Source organism: Culex quinquefasciatus, chromosome 2 (genome assembly GCF_015732765.1).
Source record: "Culex quinquefasciatus strain JHB chromosome 2, VPISU_Cqui_1.0_pri_paternal, whole genome shotgun sequence".
NCBI classification, from domain to species: domain Eukaryota; kingdom Metazoa; phylum Arthropoda; class Insecta; order Diptera; family Culicidae; genus Culex; species Culex quinquefasciatus.
The window spans coordinates 163,060,065-163,076,672 of record NC_051862.1 but is presented as its reverse complement, the minus strand read 5'-3'; the positions used below and the strand labels follow the sequence as shown (position 1 = coordinate 163,076,672).

At 34.6% G+C, this 16,608-nt stretch overlaps 1 protein-coding gene across 5 annotated transcripts in view; it reads left to right on the top strand.

Annotated features, from left to right (window-relative positions):
- Window positions 1–16,608, top strand: part of LOC6037067 (insulin receptor substrate 1) — a 407,646-nt gene that overhangs the window by 64,076 nt on the left and 326,962 nt on the right. The window contains exons 1-2 of one of the 5 annotated variants that reach the window (XM_038252361.1): window positions 4,681–4,889; window positions 11,793–13,075. The exons of the other annotated variants lie outside the window; for them this stretch is intronic. The gene's annotated coding sequence lies outside the window, so the exon portion shown is untranslated. Of the gene's footprint in view, window positions 1–4,680; window positions 4,890–11,792; window positions 13,076–16,608 lie in introns of those variants that run through there. 5 annotated transcript variants of the gene reach the window in all.

Sequence of the window (16,608 nt, the reverse complement as noted above, 5' to 3'; positions counted from 1 at the left end):
TTTCCGAAAAGTCCTAATCATAACCTGCAACTTTGCCGAAGAGACCAGATCGGAATGTATGACAAAAGGTTGAAAGATATATGGGGACGGGTTGTCTTGTTTTAGCATGCTCATTTTCATTTCTTTTGTGTCGCTGTTTGTGTGCTTGGGTGCGTGGTTATTATATATAGGTGAAGGGATTTTATTAAATGATCATTATATATGGGTAATTCTCCGCCAACTCACACAGCAGTTGCCCCGACCCCTCTTCGATTTGCGTGAAACTTTGTCCTAAGGGGTAACTTTTGTCCCTAATCACGAATCCGAGGTCCATTTTTTGATATCTCGTGACGGAGGGGCGGTACGACCCCTTCCATTTTTGAACATGCGAAAAAAGAGGTGTTTTTCAATAATTTGCAGCCTGAAACGGTGATGAGATAGAAATTTGGTGTCAAGAGGACTTTTATGTAAAATTAGACGCCCGATTTGATGGCGCACTCAGAATTTCGAAAAAACGTATTTTTCATCGAAAAAAACACTAAAAAAGTTTAAAAAATTCTCCCATTTTCCGTTACTCGACTGTAAAAAAGGAGAGGGGTCAGAGGGTGGGTTTCTTTGAAAATGTAAATAAATACGATCGATTTTTTTATATGTATGCAGCTATGTTTTTAGAGTCAGATTTCTCTTAAGATCTACTGTGACCATGAAAGATAGTTTTAAAAATGATAGAAAACTTGAAGCAATTTTCAAGGAGCAAGACTTTTTCATTTTTTCGAAATTGTTTAACTTTGAAAGAATGTTAAAGTCTCTGAAATATTCCAACGATTTTTATAAATAAATTAAATAATTCAAAAATATTTCAGAGGCTATATTTTTAAGAAGAATCAGTCAATAATAGGTTTAAAAAATAAAAATTAACTTCCAAAATATTTCAAAAGTTGAACTTTTGTTTTAAGGAACTGCTGATGTTTGAAAGAATTAAAAAACTCACAAAAATATTTTGACATTCAAGAATAGGTTGTTTTTCTAAATATAAAATAAACTTCCAAAATATTTTAGAAGTCGAACTTTTTTTTTTTTTGAAGAACTACTACATACTCATGAAAGAATGGAAATCTTATAAAAAATGGTTTGGAAGTTCCTCTGTTTATTTAAAAAAAATGATCATTACTAAAAGGATGGATAAACTAAGGATAAACTCACAGAAAATTCAGATTTGTCTGTCAGAAAATATTTTTTATCAAGAATTTTTTAGAAGTTTATACTCATAATTATTTTTTTCATTTTTTAAAATTCGACCTTTAGTCTTTTCGACGTTTTGTCCATTCGACCTTTTGTCCACTTTCGACCTTATGTCTTTCGACCTTTTGGCATTCGGCCTTTTGTCCATTCGACCTTTTGTCCAGTCGACCTTACGCCTTTCGACCTTTTGTTGCACATCCACCAGATCGATAAGAAAGTTCCTTCTCATGAAACAGCAATTTATACGATCTGACCAGCCAATTTTGTATGGCACAGGGAATGCATGGACAAAGTTTCATTTAAATAAAAAAAATACAAAGAAAAGTCGATTTGCGAAAACGTAAACTTAAAAGTATTTATACACGTTATAGAATGTATTCTGAATCTTTTAAATCAATTTTACAAGTTTTGCCTTCCTCACTGAGGTAAGGCTATAATCTTGCTCTAAAAATGAACTTTTTATTAAAAGCTCGAAGACCCACCTTCATATATACATATCGACTCAGAATCGAAAACTGAACAAATGTCTGTGTGTGTGTGTATGTGTGTGTGTGTATGTGTGTGTGTGTGTGTGTGTGTGTGTATGTGTGTGTGTATGTGTGTGTGTGTATGTGTGTGTGTATGTGTGTGTGTGTGTATGTATGTATGTGTTCAAAATCTTGCCAAGTTTTCTCAGCACTGGCTGAACCGATTTTGATCGAACCAGTTGCATTCGACTTGGTTTAGGGTCCCATACATCGCTATTGAATTGTTTGAAGTTTCGATAAGTAGTTCAAAAGTTATGTATAAAAATGTGTTTTCACATATATCCGGATCTCAATTATATGCATGTAAACGATGTCCGGAACCATCATCCGACCCATCGTTGGTTAGGTAATCAAGAGACCTTTCCAACGAGTCCTCAACATCGAAGATCTGGCAACCCTGTCTCGAGTTATGACCACTTAAGTGATATTTATGTACTTTTTGAAGCCGGATCTCACTTAAATGTATGTAAACGATGTCCGGATCCATCATCCGACTCATCGTTGGTTAGATAATCGAAAGACCTTTCCAACGAGTCCACAACATTGAAGATCTGGCAACCCTGTCTCGAGTTATGACCACTTAAGTGATATTTATGTACTTTTTGAAGCCGGATCTCACTTAAATGTATGTAAACGATGTCCGGAACCATCATCCGACCCATCATTGGTTAGGTAATCAAGAGACCTTTCCAACGAGTTCACATAATTGAAAATCTGGTAACCCTGTCTCGAGTTATGACCACTTAAGTGATATTTATGTACTTTTTTGAAGCCAGATCTCACTTAAATGTATGTAAACGATGTCCGGAACCATCATCCGACTCATCGTTGGTTAGATAATCGAAAGACCTTTCCAACGAGTCCACAACATTGAAGATTTGGCAACCCTGTCTCGAGTTATGACCACTTAAGTGATATTTATGTACTTTTTTGAAGCCGGATCTCACTTAAATGTATGTAAACGATGTCCGGAACCATCATCCGACCCATCGTTGGTTAGGTAATCAAGAGATCTTTCCAACGAGTCCACATTATTGAAAATCTGGCAACCCTGTCTCGAGTTATGACCACTTAAATGATATTTATGTACTTTTTTGAAGCCGGATCTCACTTAAATGCATGTAAACGATGTCCGGAACCATCATCCGACCCATCGTTGGTTAGATAATTGAGAAACCTTTTCAACGAGTCCACAACATTGAAGATCTGGCAACCCTGTCTCGAGTTATGACCACTTAAGTGATATTTATGTACTTTTTTGAAGCCGGATCTCACTTAAATGTATGTAAACGATGTCCGGAACCATCATCCGACTCATCGTTGGTTAGATAATCGAAAGACCTTTCCAACGAGTCCACAACATTGAAGATCTCGCAACCCTGTCTCGAGTTATGACCACTTAAGTGATATTTATGTACTTTTTGAAGCCGGATCTCACTTAAATGTATGTAAACGATGTCCGGAACCATCATCCGACCTATCGTTGGTTAGGTAATCTAGAGACCTTTCCAACGAGTTCACATAATTGAAAATCTGGTAACTCTGTCTCGAGTTATGACCACTTAAGTGATATTTATGTACTTTTTTGAAGCCAGATTTCACTTAAAAGTATGTAAACGATGTCCGGAACCATCATCCGACCTATCGTTGGTTAGGTAATCAAGAGACCTTTCCAACGAGTCCTCAACATCGAAGATCTGGTAACCCTGTCTTGAGTTATGACCACTTAAGTGATATTTATGTACTTTTTTGAAGCCGGATCTCACTTAAATGTATGTAAACGATGTCCGGAACCATCATCCGACCCATCGTTGGTTAGGTAATCAAGAGACCTTTAAACGAGTCCACATTATTGAAAATCTGGCAACCCTGTCTCAAGTTATGACAACTTAAGTTATATCTGTGTACTTATTTTTCTGGACATAAAAATAGCTGAAATATGTGTCCAAACCACTCATATTACCCATTGTTGGTAAAAAGTGAGGAAGGCATCAACCACATAGGTGGATTAAGTTAGTTTTTCATGAATGTTTAAAATATAGCAATAATTATCCCAATGTTCGATTTGTTTTAATTTTATTAAACTTGTCATGTTATCTCCCCCTTTTCGGGAACCCCGTTCGTGACGAACGGTGTCCGAACGTTGCTTCTTCTTCTTCTTCAAACGCTTGCGAGCGCTCGCTGCTCTGATGTGCACCACACTCTCGTTATGCTTCGAGATTTCTCTTTCGTGGCCGATTCAGGCGCACACACATACACACACTTTGCATTCCAAACACACAATTTCCAATTTCCACCCCAAAACTACTCCGCTGAGCATCAATCGCAAATTATCCAACAATAAAAAGGGGGAGAGAGCGCGCGCGAGCGAGATACTCTTGAAAACTCTTGAATCAATATGCTCACGCTCTCTCCGTTGAGAGCTGTTTTTCTCGCAGGAATGCTTCGTGTCGCGAAATATGTATTACGTAGTTTGTTTTTATTGCCACATTCTCCACCCGACGACGATGGCACGAACTCGTTCCGTGGTGAAGACGATTGTTTTTTTTTTTCGCTTCGCCCCGTACGCGACTGGATTCGAACCCAATAAATATTATTGATGCGCGCACACTCCGCACAACAACTTCGCGATCCTGTCGCGTAATCGATCTGCGGACACGTACAAATGCACACATACAACTATGCGAGCGCGGCCTCGTTTGTTTTGATTGTGTTCGGCATTTTTACGCTGATATTTACGTTTTTTCGCTCCTTGTGATGCTCTTTTTTTGTTTCTCATGAGATTCGCTCTCACTCTCCCGTTTAGAAATTCTCTGTTTTTGTTGATTATTCTCGCGATTTCGCGAGCGAATACTCACCGCTCGCTCGCTCACGGGAGAGTGCTCGCGATGAAATTCCCGCGGACACCTCTAATTCGTAACAAATTTAATTCTTGTTTTTAGTTAGTTACCGCCTCTCCGATTGACGTGTTGTGTGTCGGTTTTTCTCTTCGGGGTTTTTGTGTGTGGGTCGATTCGCGCGCGCGATTTTTCCACGTAAAACACACACACACACAAACGTCGGTACGTTTCGCCGGGATTTTCCGGATTTCCGGCTTGTTGTCGGCGGTTGGTGTTGTGCTTGTACAATATACTATTGTTGGTTAGTAGTAGCTCGATAATTGCGATTGTCGGTTTTTTTTTCGGGGGGGAAATTATCATTAGTGAGTGTTGTTAGTAAAGCGATAGCCGACGGCGACGACTAACCGAAGACCGGCGAAGAAGAGCAACAACAACAACAAAAACAACAGCAATCAATCGCCGATCTTCGGCCTCTGTTGTGGTGGTGTGAGCTAGCGGAAGTTGCGCGGAAAGAAGAAAACAAAACAAATCGACGGTGAAGAAACGAAAAAGGAGAAGAAGAAAATGTGAAGCAAAAACGGAACAGAGACCAGAAGAAAACGGGACCTGTGATCTTCTCGGTGCGGTGCAGCAGCATTGCCAGATTATGTGTGGGGTGATAGTGAATGTTTGGGGAATTGAGAAGCAATTGAACGGTTTTTGTTATTTGATTTGTTATCAGATTAATTTGCGGTAGTGTGTTGTTTTAACAATTCCAGTTAATTTTCATGTGTTCAAATCAGTGACTTTTAGCAGAGGCACCATTACTCAAAATCTAAAATTATTTTCTTGGAGCTTTCTGGTATGAAACATGTTGTACTCAACAGTGATAAGCAAAAAAAGATATAAATTGATGCTATAGCTTCACTTTTTTGCATTAGCAAATATTGGAAAATCTAAATTTGTATCGAATCAACTATTTATTTACTTGTATTAAATTTAAGTTTTTTTTTTGAAATTTTTTATGATCAAATTTAGTCTGGAAATCAATTATTTTAAAAAATACTTCCATCAATAAAAAAATACTGATTTAAAACAAATCAAAGAATTTGAAAAATTACTATGTTTTAATAATGTCATCTAATTTTTTTTCTCGATAAAGTTTAAATATCTAGGGCACAACAAGATTGAATAAGGCCGTTGTAAATTTTAAATAAATTTTTATCCCCCTTCAAAATTTCCCCAAAAAATCGTGAAGCAATAAAAAAAAAATACAATAATATAGAAAAACTTTAAGCGCCTATTTACGATTTTTTAATCAAATAAAGACTTTATAATATTTGTACAGATTTTGAATTTTGCGACCACAGATCGAAAAACAGACGTTAAAACTATTTTGATTCATTCTTAGATATTTTGTGTTTTTTTACAGTAGTATACCTGTAATGATGTATAAAGCATTTTTGTTTCGATATTTAAAAAATCAGGCTTAAAATTTGATTTTTTTATTTTATGCGACAAAAATATTAAATAAAAATGGTATCAGCCTTACTTTTCAACTAAATATCAGAATAACTCGCACATGCGATTGTGTTACTTTCATTATATTTTCATTTTTTTTTTATCCATTTCAGATTTTTTTAACTAGCATTGTTTAATAAAAATGTTCCTTGGTTCCCTGCGTTATTTATTGTAATCATTTTATTTCCATCAAGCTTTTCAATAGTTTTCCTTGATCCTTGATTTTGCGAAATTTCTTTATATTTCTGCATACCTGGAATGAAAAGTATTGTAAGTAATACAAATTCTGCTGAATATTTGTTGTCCCTCGGCTCTTGTCGAGGTTAAAGAATATTGGGAGCGCAACGTAAATTACAATTTCACGCCTTATTCAAAAAAAAAATAAGCAAAAAACCCTGAAATTTCACGATATGAAAACATAACATCAGATTTGCATTGGCTTATTAGGTTACAAAAGCTGTGTTTTAACACAAATTACAGAAACAAAATAATTCTTCTAATTGTAAATACACAAGTCAACACAAAAATGTTTGGATAGTTAAATTTAAAATATTTGAATTTAAATACTGCACTTCAAATAAATTATTTTGTCAATCCATTAGTAATTCATATTCAAATTATTTTGGAAATAAATACGGAATTAACAATAATTTTATCCTTTTTTTTTGTTTTTGGTTTATTAAAATTTATTTATTTATTTTTTTATTTTTAGTTTGTTAAAATTTATTTATTATTTTTTTTATTTTTTTATTTTTTTATTTGTTTTTTCTTCTTGAATTAGATTTTACTATGACTTTCATTTTATACAATCTGTAGTTTTAATTAAAATTTAAACAACTGTTTAACACAGCAAATTTGTGATTTTTAATGTTTTTAATGTTTTTTTTTTGCAGTTGATGCAAAATAACTAACATTTTTGCAATTCCGTTGTGAATGTATTTACTATTCCTGTCTTTCCCTGATGATTAAGCGGTCTACATTTCATCTCCAAAACTTTGCAGTACTGAAAAATACTTTTTGCCATTTCATCGTGAAACTACTTTTCTTTTCCTGTCATTCTTGAATGACGAAATAGCCTACTTTTCTGTAAAAAAAATAACAGAATCGAATAGCAACACTTTTCAAAATAAATGCTGAAAAGTTCTACTTTTCAGCACTCAAATGGGTGCTAAAATGTTGAACTTTTCAGCACTTGTTTCGAAAAGTAACACTTTTCAACATTATTTTGATTTAAACGATTTATTGACAAAATACATGAAAATTTGACATAAAATTTCACTCAGTGTGTGTTTTTTGGAATTGCAAAAAATGTTGTATGGAACTCGTTGCAAAACTTGATTTTTTCAGCACTCTTCTTATTTATCCAACTCGGTGAACCTCGTTGGATAAATGTACGACTCGTGCTGTTGCATAAACTACTATTTCAACGTCCAACATTTTAGCACTTGTATCGAAAAGTAGTACTTTTCGATACTATTTTGTGTTTGAACTTTATCTTAACGAAAAATACAATTTTTTCAGTCAATAAGGGAGTTTATCCGAATTGCTTCACGCAGAAAAATGTTTTGTAGAATCAGCCTGTACGAGGTTTGTTTCAACAAAAATTTTGTTGAACATAATCAACGCCGATTTTGCGTTGAAACAAACCTTGATTTTCTCAATTCCACAAAAATATTTTGTTGTTTTGAAAAAAATGCTTTAACGTTTAGCGTTGATTCAACAAAAATCTTGATTTTCAAATCAACAAAATGTTTTGTTGATTAAAATATGCCTTATTTTTCTGCGTGTTTTCATTACTAATTTTGACAGTAAAATAAAAACTGATAAAAAGCAAACATAATTTGTGTTTTTCAAAATTAGCAAAATCATATTTCCTATCTATCCAACTCAGTAAATTCCCACTGTTAAATCTACTTCTCGTTTTGAAAATAGTCTTTTATATAATACTAGTAGCATAAACTTTTTATTTTTTTTGTTTTAAAACAAATGTTTCTCAAAATAATAGTAATGATGAATTTATTAATGATGAATTTTACATTGCGAATCAATAAAATAATGCAATATTATGTGCATGTAATTCCATCGAACATCTAATGTTGGCATATTAGCACTTTAAGTTGAAATACAGTTTCTGGAAGGCACTTCTCTTCTGAAATCGTGCCATACACATCTCAGTAGATAATAAGCGAGAGAAATCCATCAATTTGACAGTCATTTTTTTAACAAATAAATAATTTATAATCATAAAAAAACCTGCCAAAAACTCCACAAATCTGGCACCGCTGCTCGTCCCCAGCGATTCCTCGCGCGATCACCACCGCACACACTCACAAACACCGATCATCGCCGATTGTCGTGCACTATCGGGTTTCGATCGGCGCGATCGTGCCGGTAGATCGCCAAGTGCAAGTGTGTGTGCGCGCGGGCACAATCTACTTAACGCGTGCGTGCGATCGCTATGCGCGCTTGAGTGTGTTATGTTTTGATCGCGTTTGGTGGTGGTGGTGGGTAGCGGATTTTTTTTTTTTCGGGGTAATTGCTCATGATGCCTCCGCGGGGTTTTTTCTTTCGCGAATTATCGCGAATGTGCTGCTGCCGCGGGGTGTTGAATGTACATCGGGTGACTATCAGAAAAAAAAGCAGAATTAATAAGAAGACAAGAAGAAATTAACGAACGAAAAAAAAAACTGCCCACCCGTCAGATTGGACTTGAATGTGTCGTTTTGCTGTGGTTGTTATTGTTTTTGTTGTTGCTTTATTCGCGACCGCCACGAATCCACACGAAGTATGTGCGTGATAGGAGCAAAAGATAGAAGAAAAGAAGAAAAACAAACTTTGCGAAACCTAGGCGCAAAGTACGAAAGACAGTCGTGTGTGTGTGCCGGTAGTCGTGGTTGTCGTCGTCGTTGGCATCGTGTCTGCAATTGAATCTGTTCGCGCAAAGTAGCGGGGTTCCTCAAAATCGAACCAACCAATCGGCTGGAAAAAAGTGAATGTGGTGAATGGGAGACTTGTGGACGGTGGAATGTTGCGTGTGTGTGTGTATGTGGGGTGTTGCGCGAATGATGGAATAATTTTAATGTTTTGATTTTTATTGGCTTTCAAGAGGCTGTTTCGAATCGTTAAACGGCATGAAATGTTTGGAATTTTTCAATCAATTTCGAAACAAGCATTTTTTTTGCTGCCAAAAAATGATAATAGATTTTATTTTTGGAATCTCAAAGGGTTCTCGTTTTCTGCTAACCAATAACTTTAATTTGTAATTTTTGAAATCCAAACTAAACGCATTTCAATCCTGTTACAATTAATTGTGTAAGCAATTAAAATTGCTCCTGAAAAATACAAAGCAATTAAGTTTTGATTTTTGATTATGTTTTGATGTAAATAACATAGATTTTTTGAAACTATTCAAAGTGTTCTGGGTTTATAATACAATTAACAACCCATTTTTCATTTTTTAATTGAAACCCCTTTACTTACATTTATAGCGGCAATAAAATTAGTAATAGCTTATATTTTTATATTAATAATTAGAAATAAGTTTTGACTATGACAGAAATTTGGATTGTTTTTTTTTGCAATATTTAAAATATTTAGATTTTTATTTTATTTGTATATTTTTGATTTGTTTTCATGAATTCATAAAGGGACCACGTTGTTTGTTGTTGGTCTTTTAACATTATAAATAAAAACATGTTGAATGCATTAGAAAGTACCTTACATTTCGAATAAAAAAATAAATCAAATATTGCTAAGTTTTATTTTTAATTCAAAAACTTAATCTTAAGTATTTTTTTAAATGTTCAATTTTCATATCAAATGTTTTCAATATGTTTTTATGGTTTATATTGAACCGGAGGCAAGATTTTTGGAATATGCGAGGTATAAAAAAAAGTCACTCGACTCAAAATGTGTTCTTTTTTTCGGTTATATTTTTTACAATTTGTTGAATTTGCCATTACGTAAGAGAAAAAAGTGTTGAAGAGGGCTTTAGAAAGTTGTAGCTATTTGCCGGTTGAATATCTTCTTCATCCTCTAAAAAAATAAAAAAAAATAAAACACCTGCAACTTTTAAAGAACTGTATTTTTGAATAATTTTTTATGCTGAACTAAGTTGATTGAAAAATTGTTTTCAATAATATTTGAATGATTTATTGGGTAATATTCAAAGAAAAAAGCATTGAAAAATCAGGGGGCAAAAAAATATGTTTCCAAAAAACTTCAAAATTTCCATGAAAATAGAAGTCTAATCAACTGAAAACAATCTAAAATGCATTTTTCTGCATTGATAATCATGTTCAGCATATTTGGCTTGTTTAAAAATGTTTTGCATGTTTATAAAATTCCAATGTACAGCACCGCAAAAATAAAATTTTCGTCAATACTTATTTTGGAATACTAATGAAGGCATAACAGCTGGACAGGTGTATCATGCATTTTAAAACATTTTTTTCATTAAAATGTTGAATCCATGGCTCGTAATTTCAATGTTTAAACTTTTTTATTTTAAACTAAAAGGCAAAAAAAATATTTTCGTCTTTTTCTGATTTTCAACGGGCATTACACATTAAAGAATTTAAAATTTCAGATTATTCAGTTTTTTTGAGATCTTTTTTATTTGAAAAATAAGTTCAAAATATAACAGGCAAATTATATTGATTGGAAGCAGTTCAATAAACCGAATACTCGAAACAAAATCCGAGAATGTGGACAGATTTTGTGTCAGCAAAAGTGTGTAATATTGTCTCGAAAATTGTGTAAATTTACGTTTTTTTAATGTGTAATTTCACTTATTCCGTATCAATTACGGTAAATTTATATCGAAAAAGAAGTAATATTCAATCAGCAAATTGTAACTTACTTCCAAAATTTAATCGAGTCATTTGACGACTGTAATAAAAACACAGCAAAAAATTGTATAAATTTGTAAGTTGTAAATTTGGAAAATTGAATACTACCTCTTATTATGTAATTTGACTTCAAAAAGACTGAAAAAGTTGCATTACACCAGAAAAGTTGTAAAATTACGCATTTTCAGAGGTAAAATTACATTTTTTGCTGACATGAAAGATGTACTCCTTCTCATATTTAATATTATCATGATTCTTTATTACTGTGAAACTTATCTTTATGAAAATTGCATTTGAAAATGTTAAGACATTTTGTGTCAAAAATGTGTAATATTGCCACTAAAAACATGTAACATAAATTGAGATAAAATTGCATCGAAACTTTTTTTTTCAACTGTGGTGAGGATAAAAGTTGAAAAAAATTCCATGCATTTTTAAAAATTTGTCTTCTTCTCATGATCATTGTTTTATGAAAGCTTAACAAAAAGCAAAAAATAACTTCATCCTTAGAAAAAAGCTAGCAAGTTGAATTAGTTCAAGTAAAAAAATATATATATATTCAATGATTTATGTTGTCTTTTTTTTAAATCAAGTATTGTTTCCAAAAAAGTATTCATTTCACGGCTTCGTCCTCACCTCGATCGCCCCTAATCAAAATGCTTAAAACACACCCAATTAATACGTTGATCTACTTTCGGGCGCAATTACCCGTTTCAAAAATTATTCGACAAATTAACGACATTTCAACACGATCGCACACACTCGATCGCAAGTTCCTCACCACACGCATCACCCTTTCACATTCCGGTTGACAGAGCCGGGCGAACAAAATTTCACCCACTTTTTTCTTTCAGATATGAAACTTGTCCCGAAAATAAAAACAGCAGCAGCAGCAGCAAAAAAAACTTAAAAATAATTGAAATTCCAGTTTGAAAACAACCTCACCGACTGATAGTGTGGCTGAGCTGCAGCAGGTGAAAAAGTGAAGGGTTGAAGAAAATAAAAAAGATTTATTAAAGTACACAGCAGCAGCCCTCAGAACCGCGGCGTTGTTTTGGTGTTGTCGAAAGTTGAAGTCCAAACTTCTTCTGAGGAAAAAAAAGAAGTGGGAAAAAAAGTTGGAAAGATTGTATGTGAGTACGTAAGAGCGGAGCACATCCATTCCATAAGGAGCCTGGAAAAAATAAATAACTTAACCTCAAAGAAAGCAAAAAAAAAAGGAAGATTGAAGGAAAGTTGTTCCTTGTGTTGTTGCTGTTTGTAGGGGGGTTAAAATATGTGTAAAATTTAAAGAAGGTAGCAGAAAGGAGCAAAAAGTGTGAACCAATAAAAAATAAAGCAACCAAAAAAAGAAAAGATAAGCAAAATCTGGGTGACACAGCGAAGAAGTTGACGTGCGAAATAAGCTCAGTGTAGTTGGGATTGCAGGAGCTTGGCCAGTACTTGTGTGTGAGATGGCTTGATGTTTTATCGAAGGTGTAGTGCTTTTATTGGCGTTGTGCAAGCCCTCTAGAGAGTGTGATTTGTGGCTAGTGAGAGAAGAAAAAAAGTGCGTTGGTGCGTAGCAAACCAATTTATAAAAAAAAAGTTAAGAAGAAGCAAAATAGAGGTAATAAAATAAAGCAGAGAGGAAAAATCGAAGAAAATAAATAAAAGTGTATTAATCCACTCCAACGAGGAGGTCGCAATTGCGTAAGATTATATTTTGTTCGCTGCACATTTTTCCCAGTGTGCCCACGAAAGCCTTACACAAGGAAAAGAAAAAAGAATAACCAGGAGTCCAATTTTATTGGCAACACCGTGAAGAAAAAGAAAAGTGTCCCAAAACAAGTCGCCACCCCCCTTTCGGCTGAAGCAGTCCTGTCGAGTCGTTGTTACGTGATCCGCGCTAATAAATTGGAAATTGAATAGAAGAAACCTAATTAAGTGGGGGGCCGCATTACTCGACGACCAGAAGTCGACGTTTTAATCGTGGGGTCCACACGTGTGTGCATGTTCGACGACGAGGTTTCGAGCTGAGCTTTCGAAGGGCAGCAGCAGTTTTTGGCAGTTGTGTTTTCCAGCAGAGAAGGCAACAGTAGCAGCGCCGTCGGGCGGAGGTCGCGATTGTTCTGATTACTCAATTTCAGAGAGTTACGTAAGTTGAGGTTTCTAGGAATGGTTCCTTGTTTTTTAGGGGAGGAAGTTTGGTTTTCGTGAGGGTTTATCGGTCGTAAGGGACCTATTTGAAAGAAGCTGGTGATTTGACTGTTAGTACATCATGAAATTATGTTTCATGCTACTAGTTGCAAGAAGGTGTTTTTTTCAGCATGAATCGTACAGTTATCCAAATAGGCTTGACTCCAAACAGTATCGAAAAGAATTACGTGTTGATACAAGTGCTGAAAAGTTGTTTTTTTTAGTTTAAAAGCAGATGCTACTTTTCAGTTCTGTTATTTTCGGCAATGAAAAATTTGCCGTTTCGTATTTCGAGAATGACAGGACAGCAATTCCTCACGAAAACAGCATGATTCGAAAAAAAGTTCTCCGATCGGGCTCAAAATTTTTCTGGGGGTTCCTTGGTCGAAATAATTAGACCCGTATTTTTTTGTTTGGCCATTAGGGTGACCTACGCCGTGTTAGGGTGGTCCAAAAAATGGCAATTTTCGTCGATTTTCGCAAAAACAACTTTTTTCAAAAAAACATATCTCCGCGCCATTTCATCCGATTTTAGCTGTCTTAGGCGCAAAATAAAGGTGATTAGTTTGGCTATTTGTGAAAAATAGTAAGAAGTTCCAAAAATCTAGCTAAACATTTGAAAAGGTTGTAAGAAAACTTAGAATGCTGTTTTGAAGGTCTCGGGACCAAAGAGCCTACGTCTAAAAATATTTTTATCAGATTCTTCGGAAAATTTTACATAACATATCAAAAAATGGTGAAGTTATGTTTTCAATACTCTGAGATACGATTTTTTGAAAATAAAAACTGGGTTTTTCGTCGCGCCACGCGTAAAATTGGGAAAATGATGAAAACGGGAAAAAACCGATTTTTTTTCATTAAAACTGCGATAACTTCAAAATTTCAGTGATGGGTACCAAAAGTTGCGTATTTCAATTACAAAATTTTTGGTATCCTAACATGTACAGGTCATCGCCGAAATTTTGAAGTTATCGCAGTTTTAGTGAAAGTCGATTTTTTCCGTTTTCGTCATTTTCCCGTTTTTGCGCGTGGCGCGTCGAAAAACCCAGTTTTTGTTTTCAAAAAATCGTATCTCAGAGTATCGAAAACATAACTTCACCATTTTATGATATGTCATGTAAAACTTTCCGAGGAATCTGCTAAAAATATTTTCAGACATAGGCTCTTTGGTCCCGAGAACTTCAAAACAGCATTTTAAGTTTTCATACGCCCTTTTCAAATGTTAAGCTACATTTTTGGAACATCTTACTATTTTTCACAAATAGCCAAACTAATCACCTTTCTTTTGCGCCTAAGACAGCTAAAATCGGATGAAATGGCGCGGAGATATGATTTTTTGAAAAAAGTGGTTTTCGCGAAAATCGACGAAAATTGACATTTTTTGGACCACCCTAACACGGCGTAGGCCACCCTAATGGCCAAACAAAAAAATACGGGTCTAATTATTTCGGCAAAGGAACCCCCAGAAAAATTTTGAGCCCGATCGGAGAACTTTTTATTTCGAATCATGCTGTTTTCGTGGGGAATTGCTGCAAATGTTTAACACATTAATTTTGGGAAAATTACATGAACATAACAACTTTAAATTATCAACTTTTTAGATTTACACTTTTTCTTAATGTGTTATAAAATATGTATTTTTCAAATTTGATTCTAAATAAACAAAAAATAATGGCAAATTGCAGTTATGATACCATCCAATATTTTCAAATATTGAATAATTCATAATAAAAATATATATATTTCAAAAACTTCAACGTCTGTTAACAATATGTGGTCCCAAAATTCAATTTTTTAAAATATTTAAAGTCTTTTTTTTAATGAAAATGCTTAAATAAGCGTTATAAAATTCATTCTGAATAGTTACAATTGATTTTAAAAGTATTTTATATGAAAATGAAAAAAACTTGAAATAAAATTTGCAATGGTCTCATTTAGGGGACTAAAAAGGCTTCTTTTGCATTAGAGTTAAGGATGGTCCAATATCTGGTACCAAAGTTATGATTTTTAAGAAAAAAAAATCGAAAATGTTGTATAATTTTTTTTAACTTACAGGCATTTCTAGGTAAAATTTATTGAAAACTGTTCAGTTTAGTTCAATTTAAAAATATTACGATAAGATAAAGCACCTGTGCAAACAATATTTCAGGGGAGCAGAGAAAATCTTCTAAATGTTCATAATTTTACATTGTTGATTAAACTGTTGATTGCGGAGATACCGCCTCTTATGAAGTTTATGTCCCTAGACTCTAACCAAAGTCGAGGGAGGGCAAACAATTAAAAAAAAGTATAAAAATTAAAATTACGAGCCATGGTTTCAACATTTTAATGAAAACGGTGTTTTAAAATGCATTATATACATGTTTTTTCTAGTGTATATTTTGCTTTGAGTGTAATCGTCTTTCTTGTTACGTTTTAGTATAAGCATTTTTAGTTGTCTATTTTAGCTCAAGGATTTTGGCACTTTTTGTTAATGTTTGCAACACTCGATACTTACACCCAAAACTGGCAGCGCTAGTCCGAGAGAATGATGGTCTCGAGTCGAGAGAATAGTGGTACCATTCACGGACGCAGATAACACAGCTCGAGATGGGCGATAGAACTATTCTCTCGAGGTTCATTTGCAAAAAAAAGTTCATCCGTCAAACAAAAAACCAAGAGTGTCGACAACGGGAATCGAACCAGAGACCTTTGACAAACCAATCCAATGACTTAGCTGCCTCGGCCACCACAGCTTGGTGATCATGGAGAAGTCAGAAGTCGATGTATGACACTTGTTGGAGATTTATTGATTCAACTAACGAATGAACTCATTTGTTATGATGGTGTGAGTTGGTATCATTATTCTATCGATTTTGGCACTGAGCCCTCAATAAATTTTGAGAGAACGATTATCTCGATTCTGAATTTTGGGTGTATGTACACTTTAAATATGAATGGAAATATTATTTGTAGCCTCATCTCATACATTAATACCAAAAAATGTATGAATCATTTTGCCAAAAAAAAATTAATATAAAAAATCGCTTAAAAATTAACTTTTGCCGAGATTCGGGTCCTAGATGATAAATGCGGAAATATCAAACACTATTCGACCTACAAGCTCCCAGCAACTGATCCAAAAGTCAAGCTCTGGCCATTTGTTTCGATTTGCCACGTTTTCTTCCTGCTTCAAAGAGTGCGTGCTAAAACCTTGTCCAACTCTGTCCGACCCCAGCCAGCCGACAATAAATCTTAAACCAGATAACGCACCACAACCACGCCTTTTGGCCGGGGCGGAGAAATCGCGTCCAACTCCAACTGCTGCCTACAAGCTCAACTGGTCAGTTTCTGACGCTATACACTACCCCAGGTAGTCTGTCGCCAAATCCGCAAGATTTTGCAACTCTCACGATCCCAAAGCATCGCAAAGTTGGTCAAGATCTGGGCGTCTACGGCGCGACTACCTGCCGTCCGGTTTTCGCCCCAAAAAGGTCTCCAAACTTTCGCATA